The sequence below is a fragment of the Tamandua tetradactyla genome, chromosome 1, assembly GCF_023851605.1.
Source record: "Tamandua tetradactyla isolate mTamTet1 chromosome 1, mTamTet1.pri, whole genome shotgun sequence".
Taxonomy (NCBI): domain Eukaryota; kingdom Metazoa; phylum Chordata; class Mammalia; order Pilosa; family Myrmecophagidae; genus Tamandua; species Tamandua tetradactyla.
Window position 1 is genome coordinate 191,382,656 of NC_135327.1, and position 18,858 is coordinate 191,401,513.

At 36.9% G+C, this 18,858-nt stretch overlaps 1 protein-coding gene and 1 pseudogene across 1 annotated transcript in view; both read left to right on the top strand.

The window, feature by feature from the left end:
• Nucleotides 1-18,858, top strand: part of CNTNAP2 (contactin associated protein 2) — a 1,376,829-nt gene that overhangs the window by 246,643 nt on the left and 1,111,328 nt on the right. The window lies entirely within an intron of this gene.
• LOC143679735 (arginase-2, mitochondrial pseudogene) lies at nt 712-8,000 on the top strand (annotated as a pseudogene).

Genomic DNA, 18,858 nt, shown 5'->3' on the forward strand with positions numbered 1-18,858 from the left:
ATGAAAACAGTCAGTTAATACAAATGTGTGCCTTATTATAGTTCACTTCAAATGCCTTTTATATTACTAAATCTGTGCTTCCTATAAAATTGTATCTTTACTTATTTAGTATATCTATATACATTGCATATCCTGGTAATGCTTCAGAAATCTCAACAAATAAAGCATGTAAGTTCAAAAGATATTCATATAAATAATAGAAAAATTAGCAAATGATATCATTTTATTTCATATCAATGTGTAAAACCCAGTGACTGAGATTAATAAGATTATTTTAAGTTTGATGATATCATCCTCCCTAGGAATCCTATTTCTTTTCACTTTCACTGTACCTATTCTTCCTCTCCCTTGAAGCTCTAGTTCAAGATTTACCCTTTCTATAAAACCTTTTCTGATTACTCCACCCGGGGTTATCACTTTTCTTTCCCTAAACTCCTGTAATGGTGACTCCATCCCTGTGACTTTGGTGAGGGCACTGACATTAGCGGCCTGTTTTACTTCCATTGAGCAGCGCTGTTGGAACTTTGGAGCAATGTATCTAAGCCCTGCCTGTGCATAGCACCCGTAAGGCTTCACTACAGTCTCAAGTCATTGTGATTAGAACTTTCAAGGGTTCGGATAGAGTCTACATTTTAGAGAAGTGGTTCTAGTGCAGATGGTTCCTGGGTGCTTCTGTGAGCACCTTGGCTTGGACGTGCATTTTTCACATACATGCCGTAAATTATGTCTGCTTCTTGTAGCCCCGTGCTTCTCGTGGACTCTCTTTTTATTTTTTGCTAATCAGATTTCTGGAAGTGGGAATTTTTTTTGTCCTCGGAGAGGTTTATGGTAAGTCGTTTGCCAGTAGGGCTGCTGAAATAACAGCCCAGGCTAGAAAATGTCTAACTGCAGGGATGTCTTTGAAACAGAAAAGTAAAAAGTCTTTTTTTCAGGCTGTACAATATAGTGGACCCAGCCAGACACTGAAATGGCTACCTCTGGGATCCAATTTCAGGCCAACCAAGTGTGGAAGAGAATGTGGTCATGTGGTAAAAGCATGAGAACCAGTGGCCACCCCTTCTGCATAAACTCCAGGTGAAGTGGGTTTTTAAAATTTTTTTTTTACAAGTGGATACTGTTAAGAGAATCACAGTGATAAACACATGCTCCTTATGGATTTTTTTTTTAAAGACACTAATTTCCAGTTGATAGAACATCTTTAGTTACCTCCTTATCTCAACTAAAGCATTTTCATGGTCATAGATATTTATGGTGTTTGTCAAAATATACTCTTTAAGGGGCCCTTATTTCTAGGTCATTAATTACAACAGGACCAGTCTTGCAAGATCTGTGAAAATAATGATTCCTTATAGCAATGATTCAGTATAGCCCTGAGAACCACATCATACTAGTAATCAAAAACATGTAATTATAGAAAAAAAATCTTTTTCTGGCTGCTAATGTATTTATTCATTTGGCAGTTTCACTCTATCAAATATTTGCAGATTCTCTTCACTCCATAGGCTCTTTTCCTCTTCTTAGGATGCTTCTAGCAAAGACTGAAATAAAATTGCTTTTTACAGCTCGATTTTTCAGAAATCACCTTCTGAATGGCCTTGTAGAAGACCTTGTTTCTCTGCCAGCTCATTACATTTTGAGTAACATTATCAAATGTAAAACTTACGTTTTTAAAATAGAAATTTAAGTAGTTTCGCAAAAGAACAACTTGTCTAGATCATGATAACACCTTGTTAAATCGAAAAGATCCTTATCTGAGCTGCTAAGTAAGTTAATGTTCCTTTAAAATATCATTCATTTGAGAAACAGCAGGATTTTTTTTTCCTCTCCATTTAACTCCAGCTTCAAGGAAATTATTGATTTCATTAAATAAATTCAAGCAAAGTCTAGAAGTTTCTCAGTTTCTAAACAAAATAATATCCACAGCTTTTTGTCTCACAGAGACTTTGGACCAGACTATGTGAAACTTATAGCCAGTATTATCTCCCAATTCTTCCTCTGCTCCAGACTATGTACCCTTTAAACACTGTCCAAGAAGCACAACACACCATTCCACACTTGCCTTGCTTCTTCACATCTTCATCAATCTTAACTCTCTGCTTCCTGGTCCTAGAATCTTGTAAACCTTTTTTTTTTGGCCTTCTAGCAAGCTTCCAATCATCCTCTCTGACAACCACCCTCCCCACAATCATCACCTCTGCTATGAAATTTTCCCCAACTCTCCTAGATAATATTCTCACCTAACTCTACATAGTACTAATTCAAATTATTTGCTTGCATATGTTTATTCCCCACAATTGAGCACTGAAGGCAAGAATTAAGTTCAATTCATATTTGTCTTCAAGAAATAGCAGATAATATTTGAGGACAACTACCTTTATCTCCACCCTCTGACTATTCTTTTTTAATGCCACATATTTTCAATTTCTTCAAGCTTCTTTTTATGGTCTGATTCAAATCCATTCACCATCTGGGTAACTCGTGTTTTACTATGTTTCAATTTGCTTATGTCTATTAAATGAATAAGTAGAATGGGGTTGGCAGGAAAAAAACATGAAAGTGGTTTGCAGAGATTAGAGAGGCATTAAGGAGCACTATTCCATTTTTATTTGGTCTTCTTTCTCACATACTCCTTTGGATCCTAGCTTATCTTGGACTATGAAAGTGCATGTTATGGGCTCTCCACTGCTTTGGCCACTCCCAGCCTGTTTTAGTTTGCTAGCTGCCAGAATGCCACACACCAGAGATGGATTGGCTTTTAATAAAAGGGGATTTACTTTGTTAGTTCTTCAGAGGAAAGGCAGCTAACTTTCCACTGAAGTTCTTTCTTATGTGGAAGGCACAGGATTGTCTCTGCTGGCCTTCTCTCCAGGTCTCTGGGTTCCAACAACTTTCCCCAGGGTGATTTCTTTCTGCATCTCCAAGGGCCTGGACTGAGCTGTGAGTGCTGAGATGAGGTATGCTGAGCTGCTTGGGCTGTTCTATGTTGAGTGCTCTCATTTAAGCTTTCAGCCAATTAAACATTATTCATTGCAGCAGGCATGCCTCCTAGCCAACTGCAGATGTAATCCGCAACAGATGAGGTTTACATGCCATTGGCTCATGTCCACAACAATAGAACTAGGCACCTTCACCTGGCCAAGTTGACACCTGACTCTAACAACCACCTGTCCACCCCTTGTCAACTTGGCAGCTATACACATCAGCTTAACTGATATTGAAGTGACAAAAATTCTCTTCTGGCTGTGGATCTATGAATCTCAAAACAATTTCTCTGGTGACAATATGCAAAGGAGAACATTCACAGGATACAGGTTTTCATTTCCATAGGGAAAAATTGGAAGGAACACAGGAGTCACAAGACCTAAACAGTTCTGAACATCTGCAGGGCAAACACCATTGGATTTCAAAGTCTGAAAGTCATTTATCCTTCAGCTTTAAAAAGTGACAGTCCCACCCTTTCTAAGGGCCTATGCAGTGGCTGGCCATCCCAATACTACTACCACATCACCCCCAGTCCTGCAAACCCAGACCTCAGATGGAGGGTACAATAACATACATGGAAGGGTCTTCATTTTGGCAATAGCAAAAGTCAGGAACTAACTGGAATGTCCATTAATAGGGGAAGAGTGAATACATTATAGTACATACATGTAGTGAATAATAGTCAGTGGCTTAACAAAATGAAGTGACCCAAAGGCACTCACCTGGAGAAATTTCCAAGGCAGATTGCTCAAAGTATAGATGGTTCAGAATGATACGCAGATACCACCCAAAAGTGGACAGCTGCAGCACTACAACCCCTTTCTGGGGTGTTCTTGAAGGACAGTGATGAGGGGAAATCCTCCCAGTGGGCAGTACTTCAATCAGTGCACATGGTTGTTTGTTTTGCTTGGAAGGAGAACTGACCAGAAGTAACCTATGGGCTATTGCTAATGGTTTGGCTGGATGGTCAGGGACTTGAAAAGACCATAATTGGAAAATCGATGATAAAGAGGTCTGGGGAAGAAGAATGTGGATAGACCTTTTTGACTGGGCTAAAAGCACAAATGTATTTGTGTCCCATGTAAATGTGCACCAGAGGGTGACTTCAGCAGAGGAAGGTTTTAATAATCAAGGGGATAAGATGACCCGTTCTGTGATTACCAGTCAGCCTCTCTCCCCAGCAACTTCTGTCATTGCCCAGTGGGCTCTGGAACAAAGTGGTCATGGTGGTATGGATGGAGGTTATACATAGGCTCAGCAACATGGACTTCCACTCACCAAGGCTGATCTGGCTACAACCACTGCTGAGTGCCCAATCTGCCAGCAGCAGAGACCCACACTCGGCCCCCGAGTGTGATCAGCCAGCTACATGGTGACAGGTTGGTTACATTGGACCACTCCCTTCATGGAAGGTGCAGCAATTTGTTCTAACTGGAATAGACACATACTCTGGATATGGGTTTGCTTTCCCTGCATGCAATGCTTCTGCCAAAACTATCATCCGTGGGCTTACAGAATGCCTTATCCATTGTCATGGTATTCCACACAGCATTGCTTCTGATCAAGGAACACACATCACAGCAAATGAAGTGCAGGAATAAGCACATGCTCATGGAATTCTCTGGTCTTAACATGTTTCCCATTATCCAGAAAAAGCTGGATTGATAGAACAGTGGAATGGCCTTTTGAAAACTCTATTATGGTGCCAACTAAGTGGCAATACCTTGAAGGGCTGGGGCAATGTTATCCAGGAAGCTGTATATGCTCTGAATCAGCATCCACTGTATGGTGCTGTTTCTCCCATAGCCAGGATCCATGGGTCCAGGAACCAAAGGGTAGAAATGGGAGTGGCACCACTCGCTATTAACCCTAGTGATCCACTAGGAAAATTTTTGCTTCCTGTCCCTGTCACCCTGAGCTCTGCTGGCCTACAGGTTTTAGTTCCAAAAGGGGGAGTGCTTCTACCAGGAGAAACAACAATAATTCCATTGAACTGGAATCTAAGACTGCCATCTGGTCACTTTGGGCTACTCATGCCCCTGGATCAACAATTCAAGAAAGGAATTATATTATTGGCTCAGGTAATTGACCCTGACTATCGGGGAAATAGGATTGCAAGTACACAATGGAGGTAAAGAAGAGTTTTCCTGGAATATAGGAGATCCCCTAGGGCATCTTTTAGCGCTACCATGCCCTGTGATTAAAATCAATAGAAAACTGCAACAACCAAATCCAAGCAGGACTACCAATGGCTCTAAAACTTCAGGAATGAAGGTTTGGGTCACCCCACCAGGCAAAGAACCACAGCCAGCTGAAGTGCTTTCTGAGGGTAGAGGGAACATGGAATGGGTAGTGGAAGAAGATAGTGATAAATATGAACTATGACCACATGATCAGTTACAGAAATGAGGACTGTAATATTGTTTTGTTCATGTTGTTGTATTTAAGTTATAAGATATCATGTTTAAGAATGAATATTACCCAAGGACTTGTACCCCATCCTGGAGATATTTAATGTGCTTCCAGTTATATGCAGGACAGTTGAGTATTGTTAGGTGAAAGAAAAAATGTGTGCTTATTGTTTTTATTTAGAAATTTGGTATGGTTTAAGGGGATGTGTATAGCTGCCAAGTTGACAAGGGGTGGACTGCCATGGTCAGGTTCATGTGTCAACTTGGCCAAGTGGTGGTACCTGTTTGTTTGGCTGGGCAAGTGCTGACCTGTCTGTTGAGATGAGGACACTTCATAGAATTAAATCATGACCACGTTGGCTGTATCCATAACTGATTTCATTTGTAATCAGCTAAGGGGAGCGTCTTCTCCAATGAGTGATGCTTAATCTAATCACTGGAAGCCTTTTAAGGAGGATTCAAAAGAGACCAGCTCTCTTCTTGCTTCAGCTGGCAAGCCTCTCCTGTGGAGTTCATCCAGACCTTCCATCGGAATCATCAGCTTCACAGTTTGTCCTACAGATTTTGGACTCTATGTTCTCGTGGTTATGTGAGACACTTTTACAAATTTTATATTTATGAATATTTTCTATTGCTTCTGTTTCTCTAGAGAGCCCTAACTACATACACAGCCTAAGGAGCCTTGACACAGAAGACAATCTAAGCTGAAAGGCAGTTTGGATTCCAACTAACCATCCCCATTATACTTAACATATTGTGATCTAGATTCAGTGGTTCTGATTTTTGTTCATTTTGTTGTTTTTGTGTTGTTTTGCTTGTGTTGTGCCTTTCAAGCAAAACAACACAAATTATGGCACAATTTGGCACAATTATGGCACAATTATGCAGAACACTTAGAATTTAAAGCTAAGGTCTTATGTATTGATGAACAACATTAACTGAACTTGAGCTCAAGTATAAATTTCTAAGTCCAATTAAAACCAATAAAATGTTTATTAATTGAATTAAATAGCTATTCTTTATCCCTGACAAAGTATAAATCACCACTTGACCCAAGGAACTAACCATTGTTGCAGCTGTGTTAAAGATACCATAGCTTGCAAAAACAAAAACTGATGCCCATTTGGAACTCATTTTGGTGTATAATGGTCTTAATACAGGTAGAACTTCTTTCTATATCCTGATTAGGCTGAAGCACTATTTTCTACTGTAATAATATAACATTTCAGCAAAATATAAGTCTGTTGCTCTTGAGGCCGTGAGCTGCATGGAGCAGCCTCTAGCTCAACCAGTCCCACACTGCTGATCATGTATGTCCCTGAGCCCCTACTTCTGCATCTCCTCCAGAGGCAAGTGCCTTCATCCTGTGACAGGAGCCCTGCTTCCACAGAAACAGCAAAGAAAAGGAGTGAAATATGATCCAGCAGCGGTAAGAGTAGCTTGAAAAAGAATTTACAATTTGATCTGGCAATTGGCATTATTAGTGGGCCATACCTGTTACTGCCTGGGCCTTTGTGCTATCTGGATGATGTCCACATTAACATCAGTACACTCCTTACTCACTTCTTCTGAAGATCTCCATGCATAGTCAGTTTCGTTCCTCCTCACAGAACTACAGGGCAAGGTACCAGAGTGCCCAGGATTTTCCTGGATTAAACCTTGTATCTCTATACCAGATATCACATATGTTGGTCCAAGAGATGGAATGCATCCTCAATTTTATTTAAAGATCTGTGACATCCAAGAGTCTTCCATGAAGGACATTGATTGACTCAGAAGTTAGAATGGCACAGACATTTGATCCTATGATTGGCAAGACAAAGTCCAATCCATCTGAGTTTTAATACTGATGCATTTAACTCTGTGCTTTTTCCAGCCATAAGAACCTCTGTTGTGAGTGAACTGACCCTCTAGAGAAGGTAGGTACATTACTGAGTGTTCTAGTTTGCTAGCTGCCAGAATGAAACACACCAGAGACAGATTGGCTTTTAATAAAAGAGGGTTTATTTCGTTAGTTCCTCAGAGGAAAGGCAGCTGACTTTCAACTGAGGTTCTTTCTTATATGGGAAGGCACAGGGTGATCTCTGCTGGTCTTCTCTCCAGGTCTCTGAGTTCTAACAACTCTTCCTGGGGTGATTTCTTTCTGCATCGCCAAAGGCCTGGACTGAGCTGCGAATGCTGAGATGAGGTGTGCTGAGCTGCTTGGGCTGTGCTACGTTGAGCTCTCTCATTTAAACACTAGCCAATTAAATCAAACATCATTCATTACAGCAGGCACACCTTCTAACTGACTGCAGATGTAATGAGCAACAGATGAGGTTCATGTACCATTGGCTCATGTCCACAGCAGTAGAACTAGGTACCTTCATCTGGCTAAGCGGACAACTGAATCTAACTACCACACTGAGGAAATATACAGTACAGGGTTGCTGTCAGTACTGGATCTTGTTGAAGTCAATCCTCAGTTGGCCACTTCTGAGGATGAGGCAAAGGCTGTAGCTGATCTGGCAGTAGATGTGATTCTTCAAGTTTTGGTCAGACAAGAGAAGGGAGCACATTGTCTATGACCAATTTCCTATTCCAGTTCACAGAATGAATCAGAAGTGAAGAATAAATGAGAATATAAGAAATACTGTGCACTGACAGGTATTTCACAATAGGCATTCTGGAGTTGTGGGCACTCAAGGGACAAATACTAAATGGTTGACCCAGGTATTCATTCACATTTCTTTTGGTGACCAATGATACTACCATAAATGTATTTGGAGTTTGCAGTTCACAGGGTATTAATATGTTCACAGAATATGTAAATTTAAAGAATAACAGCATTCACTACTTTGGTATTATGTGTGTGTTTGTTTGGGAGCACATAAGCTCTTGTGTTCTGGGAATAGATATGGCTAGACTGTGTTAGGGTTTTTTATACTGATACACTTTTATATATGCATTTTGCTTATAAGAAATTATGCTTTCAAATGCCAAGTTCAGTAGACCAAGGGGAAAAAAAAAACATGAATGAAGCATAGATGCTGTGAATAAGAACAGAATGTGCAATGCAATTTAGCCCTGTGGGCTTCTAGGGAATAACCCACTTCCCCTATGATGGGTAGACTTGTTGGTAGTGACAATAATGCTGTTAGAAATGAAAACTCAGTTGTGCTCACCAGTGTTTAACTGACAGTACCACAATGCCTTCAGGGATAAAATGCAAGTGCTGTGTTACAATTTATCTCATGATTTTTGTGGTTCAATAATTTATCTTCATAAAACACCAATGACAACCAGTATTCTGTTGTTCCTGTGAGTGAAATATGATGTGCTTGCAATATGTTTGGGGGATTTACTAACTATAGCTATGTACATATAATTTGTAATCAAGTTCATGCATGAGTAGCTGAAATATAAATAGGAACATTTAAGAGTGTCTCAAAATCAGATTGAATTCTCCAGTTATGCAGTCATAGCAAGAGAGTTTAGGTATGTGAAATAATGAGCCTGTGGTGAATGTTTGAAGAATTTTAAAAAGGAAAGAAACTACAGGGACCCCCAAAAGGGAAGAGTCATAACATTTGAAAACTAGCAATATGACTGGATAAAGTTAATTTTCCATGTACAAATCACAGGATAAAATACTAAAATGAGTATGAAAAAATCCAAATTTATTCTTATTTAAACCTCTGAGTTGAGCCATTTTCCTTCTGCTTTTTTGGATTCTGACTGGAGATAATTGATATATTAATGATTCTAAGTACATTTATCATAACATTTATCTTAAAAATGTATACATACTCATTACATACTTCTTTGTTTATGGAGATAATATAAACAAATTCCCATATTCTCCTCATATTATATTTCCTAATTGCACATTAATCTTCTCAAGAAATCTCTAACTACATTTCTTCACTCTAAAACCTTTGATAACTTTCTTACTGAAGGAATTTCAAACTTCTTAGCCTGAAATTCAAAGTCCTTCCATGACCCAGCTTCAATTAATACCTTTGGTCTTATCTCCCTTCCATTCTACTCCATGAACTTCATGCAAAGTTGCTGGCTATTGAAGTATATGCCTAACCGTTTGTTCATTCAGTAAACATATATTGAACATTTATAGCTTTGGGGATTCAAGGAGAAGAATATTCAGTTATGTATTGAAGGAGCTCAGGAAGGGAGCAGAAACCATGCAAACAAATGGCTCCTAAACTAAACAAAATGACCTCCTAAACTTCTGCTCCTTTGATCCTGACAATCCCTTCATTTCAAGTGGCTTACTTTTCATTTCCATAAGTGGAATCTTTTCCATGAAACCCTCCCTGAGAGCCTCAGAAGGAAATAATCCATTCATTCCATAATTCATTGTCATTTCTTTATTTTAGTACTAGCTAATATTTGCCTACTTTTATACTTAATTTCTCTGTATGTTCTGCATAATCCAGTAAGTGTCTCTGAAGTCAAGAATCAAGTTCCATTAGTCCCTATCCTCCCAAATCCCTAGCCTTTGTAACTATGGGACAATCAAATATCTGTTGAGTGAGTAAAAACATTCAAGGCTATTGAATGGGCAGAAGAGGGCAGAAGAATCATTCTTATGTCCTCTACTAATCATTCATCTCCTTCCAAATGTAGGAAAGAAAAGCTGCATTTCTCTCATTCATGATTTAATGGGTACAAATTAAGTCATTCAACAATTGGGATGTAAAACAACTTCCTTCCAAAAGATTCACAGCACATTTTGTACAATTTTATATTTTAAAATTTCACTTTTATAAGGGAAAATGAAAGCATTCCTTCTGAAAACTAATAAAAATATGGTAATTTCCTCTGTAATGTTTATCATTAATCAAATATTTTATAATTAAATTTTTAGAATTATTTCAATCTATCTTGTAAGACTAACAACACTTGCATACATGCACAAAAAAAGTCCTCAAAATTCTAAGTAAATAAAATTTACAATTTTACATCTATGGTATGATTTAATATTCTTCTAACAAAATGGAGCTTACCTTTTTTACTATTAAATTGAATAAATACAAATTAGTTGTCTTCCTGAATATAGATCATTATACATAGCTTGCTAGACAAATCCAAAAATATATGCTTGATATAAGTATAATGAAGATGATTAAATAACTAACTTTAGATTTAATCACTGTGAAACTTATCTTTATAATATTATGCCAAATATGTTAGTAACACTTCTGAATCTCAGCATGTTGTTATAATCTACATAAATTTATTAGCTACGGGTATACATGAATTTCAGAAAATCATTTTAAAAGTTCTGCATAAGATGAATATCAGAAAAATTATCAATCTCAATTAGAAATTATCTTCTCAAAAGAAAATGTAAAATAGCATGGTTTAATATCTTGGGCAGACTAATGATGAGATTATCATTTCTTCTTGAAGCTTTCACTCAAACGAGGGATGATAAATCTCACTGAGAAAGAATTTCTTTCTCATAGTAGCTACTCACTAAATATTTGTTGATAGCAGGCAACAGATCCCACAGTCTTGTTGTCAGTACTCTTACGTTTATGTCAAAAGCACAAAAAATAATATAAAATACATTTTCATCTAGAGCATAATTTCCATGAAGCAGAGATTGTTTCCACCGTCTTCAAGATTATCTTATTAGTACCTAAAGTAGTTTCTTAACATAGAAGCTAAATTATAGTTTTAATTATTAAGTGCCGAATAAAAGGAGAAGCATCGTCCTAGTCAGAGGCCTGTGGTACTGTGGAGACCTATCCTTTGTAGACCCACACACTGTCTGACTCAGCTCAGTGACAATGACCATGAGAAGCCAATGCAAGTTTATTTTATACTGCCTAACAACAAAAATCTAGATAAGGCAGTGCAGTACATGAGGAGGTGCTTGAGGCAATGAATAGGGATACAGAACTTTCTTGAGAACAGAGTGAGCTTTAATTAACTTGCTTGAAACTGCACAGGCAGAACTTTCTTACAGTAAGGCCAGATTAGATAAGGTGCAGCCCAGGCCAGACCTCACCCCACTGGAGACACAGGGGCCTTGCCTCCAGGGTTACTCTGATGTGGCCTTGCCAGTAGCAGAGGCCTGCTTCATAAAAAACTTGGCCTGGGCCCCAACAACACACCATACATAGGACATGGCTATACTTTACTTCAGGTCTTTTGCCCTTCCCTACATCACTTGTCTATCCTCAAATAAACCAATTGAATTGCTAAATACTAAATTTATGACTCCTTTCTTGTGATAGTGACATCATTAACTAAATTATTACTAAACGTCATCAATTGGTATAGAAAATGCTTGCAATATGCTAGAAAGAGATCAATCAACATATACATGAATAGAAATTAAATAATAGAGTAAGAATTATTCCAGAAATCTGCTTACATGTTAAAATGAACCAATGCCATGCCAAAAGCAATCTTACAAGTCAAGTGGACTCTTCCCTCATTTTTATAAGTACTGTTTGTTTTCCAAATTTATAGAGCTCTTTGTAAATTATTTCTTATGTAACCATAGTTTTACTTTGAGCTGAGACAATGCAAAAGTTAAAAGCCTCCATTTAAATCAACCTAAAAATTAACAGTGAAAACAGGGGTCAAATGTTTAATTTCTGTACGCTTGAGTTCCCTTGGAGAACTGGTTGGTAATAAATAAAATGAACAACTGAGTTGTAAACAAGGAAATAGTAGCAGAAGCCCTGGTTTTGTACAGTTCAGAGAAAAAAAAGGGTCATTCAACCTCTAGTAAATCTGCTTTATATTCAGACCTCTCTTACAGCAACCACAAAAATATCTGTTAAAAGTTGTATGCAATAAAATGCAAATGGGTTTACTAAAATGCCAACGCTTTCATTTTGTTTTGATGACTTTCTCAGAGAATAACAATGTTCAGTTTAGATTTTTTTTTATTTGTCATGCCCTTTGGGAAAGAACATTTTCTTTTAAAAATCACACAAAGCTTAACTCAAGCATTTTCATTGTTCTCTTTCCCATGATGCTAAAAAAAAATACTAATGTATTACTTAATGACGCTGTTCATTGCTTAATAAAAATAAGAATTAGCAATACTAACTATTATACTCACGTTAACCTTATTTTTGTTCTCTAACATAGAATTTCTCTGATGTACTATATTTCTATCATAATTTTTTTTTTGAAAAAAGCTCCTGGGAAATATAAACCTAATTAAGATATATTTTTCATTGTCATTTAGAAATCTAAGTTAATACCAATACTAAACCCAGCTACCAAAACCCCAAACTTTGGAAGGTGTAAAGTAGCTTTGGAAAGTGAGAATACATTTTTTATTTGAAATCCTCAATTCCCCATTTGCCTCTTACTGGTTGAAAGTTATCAGCAGATATTCTGACTTTGTCAAACTGGATTTATTCATTTTTTCATTTTCAAAATGGGGAGTAGCTCCAGCTACTCCACCAAGTGACTGGTTATTTGTTTTGTAATGTCCACATGAAACTTTCTTCAAAGTTCATGGAAAAGAGCTTTTGAAGAATATTCTACTTAAAAGACAAGAAATTTATTAAGAATATTTGCTCTGTGAGGTTAGAAACTTTTTTTGGGGGGGGAGGGGGGTATGCATGGTCCAGATATAAAACCTGGGTCTCCTGCATGAAAGGTGAGCATTCTACCATTGAACCACAGGAACTTTGCTTTTAATGTAGCCCTGTGGTCTAGGGCATTGCTTGGCAGGTAGTATTGAATAAATGAATGAATGAAATAATTCACTGAATGTATCCTTCTTCATTATATTCATGGGGGTGATTTAGTTTATAACTATATTCCTCATGCATATGTTCCTCATGAATATATTCATTAAAAAACTAAACCTGTGACCCTGAGCTTTTGATAAATTGAACAATCCCTAAAATACTACTCATATATTCACATTTGTTGAATATATTCACGAGAAATATATTCATGAATATATTAAAATAAGAATGCATTCCTATTCATTGAATATTTTCAGAAAGACTATTCCTTACAGAAAGTACCTGATAAATTGGTAAATTGGATGAATTGGTCATTCATCAGTTGATTCTTTGGACAATTATTTTTGGTTATTTTGCTTTTATAAATTAATTGGTTTTTAGTGAATTGAACAAGAGCCCTTTCTCTTGACTTTCACCTGTCTGTTTATCAGCAGGTAGGCTACTGGCAATTGGAGTTCATCACTCTTCAAACCTGTGAACTAATATCTCCTGTGTAATCTCTGCAGTAAAGTGGACAGGATCTCCATCTTCCAAAGGGAGAGAAGGGTAGAGGTATCTTAGACCAAGGGCTACTTCAGGTTTATAGTTTCACCTTTTCCTGAGCTCTGTATCGTCTTATCCTCCTATGTTTTTGAAGAATCTGGCTTTACCTTAGGGAGATATGTTAATGGGCATGAATCCTTAATATATTTGTTAAAGACAGACCTAGATACAAAGGTTATGCTCAGGTATGGGTTTTAGCTACTAGCTACTGGTCTAAGAAACATTCTATTTACATCAACTATAATTACCAGCCACATAAACTTGTTTTCTCAAGTAATGTGTGTTTTTACAAGCTCATAAACTCGCTCACTAAAGGGCTTGGCTTTTCCAGTCACTCCCACCATAGACCAGTTATTCTGATTAAAAATATTGTTTCTCAGATGTTTGAAAGCAGAAAAAAGATTTGAGAGTCTTCAGCAGAATTAAGCTAGGACAATAGTGGGATGGTGTTTTGGTATTTTGTATTTGGGTGTGCAAGCAAATACCATGAAATTGATCAGATTAAACAATGAGAATTTATTTGTTGGGCTTGAGGCTAGGAAAAATTCCAAATCAAGCCCTCATCAAACACTGCTTTCCTCCTGAGGACTCTGGTGTTCTGGGGCTAGCTTCTGGTCATTCTTGGTCATCAGCTTACAGCATGCAAGGCCAATAGCAGCTCCTGGTCTCTCCCTCCTCTTCCAGGTTCTGTTGATGTTCAGCTTCTTATGTCCTATGGCTCTCTCTCTATCTGTCTGAATTTCATTTTGCTTATTAAAGGACACCCAATAGTATTAAAACCCATCCTGATTGGGAAGAGCCATACCTTAACTAAAGTAACCTAATCAAAGGATCCTACTTAACAGTGGGTTCACAGGAATACATTAGATCTAAGAACATTTTATTCTGAGGTACATACAGCTTCACAACACCCCAGATGGCAAGATCTGAACATTGAAGTATTTGAGCCATCTGGCTATACCTTTTACTCTAAGAGATATGGAGATGGTGAACTTAAGAACTAAAGAGTCAAAGAAAGTCTGAGAGAAATTTCAAGAGTGAGTAAATGAAAGATGATAGGTACTATACAATTTAGAGAGAAAGAAGAAAAAGTACATGATTTCATATTAGAGGTATTTTTTTCTTTACCTGTAGGAATTAAAACAATTGGCATTCCTTTTATCTGTGAGATACCAACAAGTATAATCACAATATATATTTAATCAAAGAAAGGAAAGATCTAAATTTAGTAATCAAGTTAGATGTAATTTTAAAAAGTCACATTACTTTTTAAAGCCCTTGAAAGTGTCCAGAAGTCCCCTTTGAAATCTTTATAAAACCTTTGTCTATTTATCAAAATCCCCCAATAATACCTTCTGTTTCCTTATATACCCCAATTCATATTAAATTAATAGCATTGAGAGTTATGGTTTGTTAAATTATTGTGTTTTAATGTACTACAACTGTGTAATAACTTCATGAGTCTACAGTAGCTTTTGATAACATCTATCTTATAGATGTTATAAACATAATGATGACTCCAATATTTTTCACTTTTGTGAAGCTATTTCAATTGGGTTGAACATTTAATAAGTTTGTCTCATTTAAAAATTTTTATCAAAATATAATATGCATATAGAAAATGCACATATCTTGAATGTACAGCTCAATGGCTATTCTAGGAATTGAACGTGCCTGCTTAGAATATTATCAACATCCCAGATTGCTTCTAAATTCAGTGATCATTTATTATGGTGTTTCTATAGGAAAGCAAGCATTTTAAAATCTTTTATAGCAAAGCGTATTTTAATTAGATGGTTGGCCCTCTAACAGCTAAATCTAAACAATGTTCAATAAATAACTACTAACAAACTATGCAATTACGCTACATAATAAGAAAACAAATCCATCTATGGATCTTGTTAATGTTATCTTTAGATAGGACATGCACTGTGAATAAGAAAATGATAAATGTTCATCTATATTATAGAAGTGTAGCACAGGCTCATCTCCCAAGTTGGACTGTTATTTATTTACTCCCAAGATTCCATGAAGTTACCAATATTTCCTAGCTCCACTAAGATAGCAATATCCACTTTGTAGGAACAAGGAGGTTTCAAGGATAATCTCTATATTTTCATCTTCTTTCATCTCAGGCCAAGTCTATCTCATCTACCTTGGTTTCCCATGACCTTTCTGTATGATGTTTAGAATCATCCAGAATTGAAAGCGCAGATTTATAGGCTAAGATATACAACTTGAGTTATATAAACATTTATTTTAATGTGCTCTATATAACATTGTTTTCTTAAAATTGATATGTTGTCACTGATCTTTCTATTCTCCTCTATATCTCATGCATAAATTTCAATCATTTTAAGTATTTTGAACTGAGAAGAACTTTAAATTCAGCTTTTTAATTATTCATTTTAGTGATAAGAACACATGGGCCAGAGAGATGAAGTGATTTACTCATGTAATATTTGTGTCTGTGCTGCCTACATTCTATCCCAGCTCCATTCTATTATATCACACTGTGCTCCTGTCTTATGTACTCTGTGGTGAACATGGCCCTGTGTGTACAAATATTATCAAACACACATGCAAATATGTACCTATTGCATGAAACTAGAGAAAAATCAGTTTTTTTTTTTTTACAATTTAAGGTATAATAAGAATATTATTAAAATGTTTTAGTTTTGAATCTTGTCAGATGCCTATCATGTTCAGATTAGAATCTGCAAGAAGGGCTAGCTAGTACAAATTTGTTATTTATCTATGTATGAAACTTCAGTCCTATAAATATTGTTTTAATATGCTTGCCCGTGACACTTCCCACTATAAGTGAGAAAAATTACCGAAAGGACAACTGACACTCACAAAGGATTGTTGTTAAGGTAGGGCAAGATGGCAGCATAGTAAGGTGTGGAATTTAGTTTGTCCTCCAGAGCAGCTAGTAAATAGTCAAAAACTGTGCAGAACAACTGCTGGGGAACATCAGCGACTGGACACAAAGTATACACCAGGTTGGGCCAGGTAGAATGCCTGAGATCCCACACAGAATTGCAAGTACCCCAAGCAGCAGAGGCCAAAGTTCTTCCCCAACAGGCAGGGCAGGCTGGTTCCCTGAGAGGAAGGGAAATAGACTTTACTAGCAGCAAAGGCTTAGCTCAAGGAAGCTCCAGTTGTGGAATTAAGAAATTCTTATAGCTGAAAACATGCCCAAAGCACAGATATATCTGGAATAAGCACTAAAGGAACTAAGAGTTTTTGGCCAGGCAGAGGGGGGTGAAGCTGATGAAAAAAAAACAGCAAGGCTTCTTGAGTTGGACAGCACAATATACTGAAAAAGACCTGGATCCCAAGAAAGGGGGGCATATAGAGCCTAAAGATACATAGAACCATGTTCCAACTGAAGCTCTTGATTGAAAAATCTGAAGAGATGGGGGTTGGACTCTGTAAAAGCTGTTCTAATTTTTTTTTTTTTTTTTTCATTCCTTAGGCAGCTCAGTAAATAGAACTGGAAGCAGTCTCAGGCTCCAGTACTGCTCCAGGCGAGGGCAGAATTAAGCTTGTTTGAGAGACAAAGTAACGAGTCAGGTGAAAGGAGCTAATTCCCTAAAGGGTATACCTTTTCCAAGAAAAAGGGGGTGGGGCCAGGCCTAAGTGGAAACCCTCCTTCAAGGAATTCAGATCCCAGGGACTGGAAAACAGAAACAATTAAAGCCATCCTCTTTATTTCTTTTTTTGGAGTGATACAAATGTTATTAAAATGATCATGGTGATGAATACACAACTATGTGATGATATTCCGAGCCATTGATTATATACCACATATAGACCGTATGTGTGTGAAGATTTGTCAATAAAAATATCTTTTAAAAAAAGGATCATTGTTGAAATGGAGACTGCAAAAAAGAGGTAGTTCTTAAGTCTGTATTGGTGCCTTCCAGGGTTCAGTTTTCATTAATAGTCCCACTGGTGGAATTGACATGGAGCTGAAATATGCAGAAGCCACTTCTCATAGCTGGTCATGTAGAACAAGTAGAAGTTAGCAGAAAAATAACTACTTGGAAAAGACAGGGGTTAAAAAAAAAAAAAAACTATAGAAAGAACCAACAAAACCAAAAGTTGTGCTATTGAAAAAATCAATACAATTGGTAGCCCCTTAGCTAGACTACCAAAGGAAAAAAAAAGAGAGTGCAGATAAACAAAATCAGAAATGAGAGGGGCATCATTACCATTGATCTTGAAGAAATTTTAAAAATCACAAGAGAATACTATGAACACAGATATGCCAAAAAGCTAGACAATGTGAATGAAATGGACAAATTCCTATAAACACACGAACAACCTGTACTGTGTTGCGATGCGATAGAAGAGCTCAATAAATCAATTACAAGTAAAAATAAATTTGGTCAGTCATAAAAAATCTTCCTACAATTAAAGCATGATACTTAATAGTGAGAGACTGAAAGCAATCTCCCTGCAATCAGGAACGAGACAAGGATTCCCACTGTTACCACTACTATTCAATATTGTACTAGAAGTCCTAGCTGGAGATTCCTAGACAGGAAAAAGAAAGAAAAGGCACCCAAAAAGAGACTGAAAAAGTAAAACTTTCATTATTTTCAGATGACATGATCCTATACATAGAAAACCCTGAAAAATCAATAACAAAGCTACTTGAGCTAATAAATAAACTCAAAGAGGTGGAATGTAAGATTAATGTACACGGTCACTCAGCAGGCAGAGTTCTCACCTGCCATACTGGAGACCCAGGTTGGATTCCCAGTGCCTGTCCATGCAAAAATAAATAAATAAAAATAATAAAATTAAAAGATTAATGTACAAAAATCAGTCATGTTTCTATATATAGGTAATGACCTATCTGTGAGGAGACAACTGAGGAAAAAATTCCATTCAAAATAGCAACCAAAATTATCACTATCAAGAAATAAGCTTAACCAGTGTTGTCAAGGACTTGTACATAGAAAAGTACAAAACATTGCAAAAAATAAAAAGATGGGGAGACATTCCATGCTCATGAATAAGGAAGATTGAATATCACTAAGATGTCAGTTCTGCCCAGATTGATTTACAGATTTAATGTAATACCAATCAAAATCCCAATAACCTAATTTGAAGACTTGGAAAAACAAGATACCAAATTTATATGGAAAGGAAAAAGACCCTGAATAGCTAAGGATATCCTA